Below are 6000 nucleotides of genomic sequence, written 5' to 3'. Positions count from 1 at the left end.
TTTTGTGTGTGACACAGGCTCATTCTGATGGGGAAGTCAGATTTCTGTAAGGAAAAGAACTCTAGTAGTGAGAAATTATGGGGTAGAGGTGGAGGGGGAAAGAATATCACACAATGAAAATACTACTGAATTTGGAATCAGATATTTGAGGTTCAGATGCTGGTTTTGATATTCACTATCTGAGTGATTTGGGCAAGGTCATTTCGTCTTTTTTTCCCCATGGTTTCCTCATCTGTAAAATGAGGGTTGCATTAATTTATTTATAAGGTCCCTTCCAGAGCTAAATCTATAAATTATAGAAATTGGGATTGTAAGAGACCTTAGAGATAATCCATTGAATCTTCTCATTTTATAGATAAATAAACTGGAGATTTCCCAAGGTCATCTGGGATTCAGGTATCAGAGCTGAGATCTAACTTTAGGTCCTGTTATTAAGACTTCATGTTCTTCCCATGTAAGACAGTTAGTCACCAACACTTTCCAAGGGGCCTAGGACAGTTTTTCCCTCTGAGTTTATCATAGGACTTTGTTTGCACTCTCTTATCCACTTTTCATGTTCCATTTGGTGTGTGTATATATATATATGTGTATATATATATATATATACATATATATATATATACATACACACACACATACACACACACACACACACTTATTTGAATATTTCAAGAATCTATTGTCATCGGTGTGAATGAATGAAAAGCGTTTTACTATGTGACAAGGATGATAGTAAATGCTGTGGATAAAAATATGGTAAAATAAAGATTGCCATTCTCAAAGAGCTGACGCAGGCTAATAGAGGAATGCAAAACAAAGATTGCTGGTGAGGATGTGGGGCAGTCAGGGGAGTGAGTTGAGTAGGGAGTGAAGCTAGAATGTCTGGGGCCCCTCATGAAATGACCATCCTGGCTAGGGACTCACCTATCAGGAGAATGGTTCCTAAGTCATGAATTCATCTCCATTTGCTGGGTCCCAAGCCATGAATTCATCTTCAGTTGCTGGGGAGGAGAATTTACATTGCAATATGAGAGACAATAGATATAGAGGAAAGATATAGGCACTTCCTCAATCAGTACAGGTTGTAGCCCCTCCATACCTTAAAATGGACCTTAGCATCAAGATTCTAGAGTAGGACTAATATAGTGAGTATATTTCTTCTATACCTAGGAGCTTTTTATCTAATAGAGGAACCAGTTTGAGATTGAAAATAATTTTAGTGTAAAGTTAAAAATACGAAGCCAGATTGAGAGAAGTGGACCAGCATAAGCTGAATAGTTAATGTTGCATTTATGTAACCTCTGAAGGTTTGCAAAGTATTTTCCTCTCCAGAACTTTGAGAATTAGGTAGTGCAAGTACTATGATTCCCAGTTTACAGATGAGAAAACTAGGGCTGGGAGAGGTTGAGCAGCTTGTCTGTGGTCACACAGTTAGTGTCTGAGGAGGGATGTGAGCATAGGTCTCCTTACTTCAAGTGTAGCATTCTCAGTAATATGGCAAAATGAAGCTACTTACTCTCCACTCTGAGTCCCACCTGGGGCTGTCTCACTCCTCCCTGCACCTTGCCTCATTCTGGATCAATCCTTTGTTGATTATGACAATTTGGGGACATTCCCAGTCACAGATTGGTATACACCCTGTCTTAGGGAATCCACCTCTACCTCCTCTGCCTTCCCCAGTGCTACTCCTAGGATACCTTTCTCTCGCTTTCCCCCCTCCATTTCCCCTTGTTTGGTTTTAATCTGGAGAGCTGGCAGCTTGCCCACTTCCCATTGACAGACCGGCAATGTTCTGTGTTTGCAATTTGCATCTGTCATTATCTTTTGTGTGCTAGGAGGTTTATGTGCAATAAATGTAAATGGGCAATGTATATTCCCCATTTTATTAACTCTCATTTATGTCTGATATTGTGGGCGTCTGCTCTGCCTTGCAGGGATTCAACAGCCTTCCCCCTGGTAGATGGCTTCTCTTCTGCTGCTTTCCTTTCAGCCTTCTAAGCATGATGTTGCTGGAAGGTGATGCTGCTCAGAAACCTTCCTTCTTCAGAATTTGAAATCCCTGGGCATGCCCTCACACCCATAGGGGTAAGCACACCATCACCAGCACCGCATTACAGACAACCACCACATTTCCAAGAGGGCATTAAATTCAACCCTGCCCATTAGCAGGAGCTAGTTTGAGACATCTCAGGAGATGACAGTTACTTAGACTTTCTGAACCTTGGTTTCCTCATCTTTAAAATGGAGATACATTTTATGCTTACACTTATAATATTCAACAAACTCATAGATCTGGTGCTGGGAGGGATCTCAGAGGTAGTGATATACCGGTAAATGTTGAAGGATCAGCTCTCCGAAAAAATATGCCCCCCCCAATTTAAAATTTAATTTGCATTATTGATATTTTCTTAATCACTCTGTTAAGGATTGACAATCAACATTACAATAAATCAAGTCCTGTATGATTTGCCTATTTCTGAGGTATAAATGCTCATATTGAAAATTTAAGAATAAAAAAAATTAAGACTCTTACTACAAGCCAGCTCTAACTCAGCATTGTCAGAGGTCAACCAGTTCAAACCCCTCCCTTATTTTATAGATGAGGAAACCTTAAGCCATTATATAAACTGAGTTACCTTATCATTGGTAACACTATTATATATCCTCCTCTGTATGGAGAGAATCACAAAGGACTTTAGAGTGTAGCACCAGAGCTGCGTTGAAGCCAAATGTTATTATAGTTTTTCCTTGGTGGGTTTCAGGTGCGTAGAAAGGTATATTCATTTTAAGGTCATGAGAATTAACAGACCTCTTTAAATATGTAAAAGATGAGCCTGGTTAAAATGAACAAAGTTATAAGATTATTGACCATTGATCATGGATTTAGAGCTGAAAGGGACCTCATATACTTTCTCATCCAACCTCATCACTTTATAGAAGAGGAGCTGACGTCCAGAGAGTTCAAGTGACCAATCCAGAGTCATGCAGAGAGTAATTAGCAGAGATGGCATTTGAGCCCAGGTTCGCTGGTACTTTCTGAAGTGAGAGGTCTTTGTTCACTGAAGATATTTCTCTTTAGAAGGCAGGAACATCCCTACTGATATCTTGCATAGAGAATCAGGAAGAACTGAGTTTGAATGCTACCTTAGACATTTCCTAGCTGTATGACTCTGGACAAAGCACCTCTGGACAAATCTCAGTCTCAGTTGCCTCATCTCTAAAGTGGATATAATTGCAGAAAGTACCTCATGGTGTTGCTGTGGGGTAGCATATGTAAGGCATTTTGTAAACCTTAAGGTATTATATAAATGGTAGTTATTATCATTGTCATCTTTAATACCATATTGATAATGACGGTTATATCCCATTTGAAAGTTTCTTCTGGCTTTGATCAAGTCTCCCCTTGATGGAATATGAATGACAACTCTTGACCTGGAGATGAAGTGACCCCTTGACAACACACTGAAGATGAATGATTCAGTCTTGGCTAGTCAGAATCTTGAGCCACATGCAGGGAGCTGACCTTTAAAAGGGAAAAAAGCAGCTGGATCTGTAAGGGCAGAGACAGAGCAAGGGAGGGGCCAATAGATACCTGGCCTCAGATCTGTTGGAAGTGATGGGAATGGGGTAGCAATGGGAGGAAGGTGGACAAATTCTAAGGCCAAGCTTCCAAGATCCTGAGGGATGTCTGCACAATCTCCCGAGAAGAGGGGAGGGGTTTCTTGTAAACTCCAACTTTCTTCACTGGACCTCTTCATCTTGTAAAAGGTAAGGCTCAAAGGGGTAAGATGACTTGTGAGTTCTGAGCCAGGAGACCTTGGTTTTGGGTCTGAGTCTGATTCTTATTAGTCACGTGACCAAGGAGGCGGTACTTCCCTTCTCTGACCCTTACACATAGAATGGTTCTGATCATACTTGCTGTAGCTGCCTCAAAGCTGTTGTGAGGAAAGTGCTTTGTGAGGTTTAAAAACCATAAAAATCAGAATTATTATCCAGCATCTATCACAGTGTCTTGCAACCTAGTAGCCACTTAATAAAGATATATTTTTCTATAATTTTATATCATTTTTTACAACAGAGTATTAATCTCCCCACTCCCTCTTTTTTAATTCCTAGACTGCCCTTAGGTGGTAATCTTGATATTAATGTTATGGATCTGATTCTCAGGTGGTCCAAAACACTATTTCAGCTTTTTCCCATTCTCCTCCTACCTTTTTTTGTGACTGTCCAGACTTCAATATCCTGGAGCATCCATCAGTTCTCACCCTAGAACCTGTCTCTTACATTGGTGATTTCCTTGTGGGACCTCCATTTTATGGATAAGCCCAGGCTGGCCAACCTTCATTCCTGTCCTGGCTGTGCTGCTGACTGTCTGCACTTCAACATCACGCCCTCTAGTGAAGTGCATTTAGTGGAGCACCCGCTCCCCTAATCCCTGCCCCACTTTTCAGTTTTCTTTTGGGTGTTGTTTTCCGCCATTAGATTGTAAGCTCCTTGAGGTCAGAGACTGCCATTTAGCTTGCACTTGTATCTCTGGGGGCTTAGCACGGTTCCTGGCACATAGTTAACAAATACTTGTTGCTTGCCTGGTCATGGCTTCATGCTTTTTGTATTCTTGAGTACAGACAAGAAGTGTCAAGGCTTATAACAACTGAATACAAAAAGGTAAATCAAAATTCAATCAATCCATCAACCATCACTTGTTAAACATTAAACTATGTGCCAGGCCCTGTGCTAAGGACTGGGCAGGGGTAGCGGTTGTCTGAATTTAAAGATAAAAGGGAAACTGTCCCTGATATCAAGGTACTAACATTCTAATGTGGCACAAGATGAGAACAATTCTGATCAGAGGCAGCGTATGAGATTGGCATGGATGATACTTTGAGGCAGGATGGGAGAGTGGAAAACTCAGATCTTTTGTTCTCCATCTGTTGCTGCATATGATGTTCATGAATCATTTCCACAGCTAAGATTTTGACTTTCCACTGCCTCTGGATTTCATATAATCTGCTTATTTAAAGTCTAACGTTATTGGAGAAGAATGGTGAAAGTTGAGATGTCAGGCACAAAGTTCCGTTTTAGGATTTAGGTGGAGAAAATGGCACGTAAAAATTTAGTCTCACATTTCCACTCAACAGAATTTTCCATGACTATTGATAAGGAATTCTTGTGAATGACTCCTAAATCCATACCTTTGACTGTTCTCTTCCCCCAGAGAATTAGTCTAGTGTCCTGTCACGAGATCATCAACATCTTTTTGAATTCTGTCACTCAGCTTTGTGTCATCTGTAATTAGCCTCGTATTCAAAGCCCTTTTCCAAAGCACCAACAAAAATGGAAAATAGCATAAAGCAACAACCAAGCCATAAGGTAGTCCATTAGAGACCTGTTGCCAAGTTGACCATTTGATAATTCAACAAATTTGTGGGAACTCTACTTTTCTCCACAGTCTTTCAAATATCACTACTAGTGGTTTAGCAGTTATATCCACCAGATCTTTCAGGACTCATGGACATAGTTCATCAGGGTCATTACGTCCCTCTACCTTTAATTGGGTCCTGAGGTGGTTTAGCAGCAGAAAAAGATAGAGTCCATTGAAACCTCTCTAACCCTTCCTATGTCCTACCTCTACTGCCAACATCTCAGATGACTCCTTATTATAGATTCACATAATTGGTGGAAAGGCTGTAATAGAGCCCAGGATTCAGTACAGTCTGTGGAACTGCTAATCCTTTCATTTGGCGAATAGATTCTCCTTCTGTACACATTTGAGAGAGAGGGTCCCCAGGGCCACTATTGCTATTGGTTCTGAATTTAGTTATTCCGAACTCTTCCACTTATAAGCACAAGTGCAGCTTCAGAGAGCTAGGAATAGAGGCCTCATTCTGTGCCCAGGGTCAACTGTCCCCTCTGCTTCCAAAAAGAGAAGAACTCTTCATGTTGCCAGGCTCACTGTTAGGGAAATGTCAATGGCTGCTGAATGTGTTCTCTGGCAGAGTT

General features: G+C 40.8%; 1 long non-coding RNA gene across 1 annotated transcript in view; it reads right to left on the bottom strand.

Moving 5' to 3' along the window:
* Positions 1-919: 919 nt before the first annotated feature.
* The window catches only part of LOC140528019 (uncharacterized), a 51960-nt gene continuing 46879 nt past the window's right edge, over positions 920-6000 (bottom strand). The window contains exon 3 of the long non-coding RNA XR_011975025.1: positions 920-1001. This is a non-coding gene — a long non-coding RNA (uncharacterized lncRNA). The remainder of the gene's footprint in view (positions 1002-6000) is intronic.

Source organism: Notamacropus eugenii, chromosome 1 (genome assembly GCF_028372415.1).
Source record: "Notamacropus eugenii isolate mMacEug1 chromosome 1, mMacEug1.pri_v2, whole genome shotgun sequence".
NCBI lineage: Eukaryota > Metazoa > Chordata > Mammalia > Diprotodontia > Macropodidae > Notamacropus > Notamacropus eugenii.
This window is presented reverse-complemented; position numbering and strand designations above follow the sequence as displayed.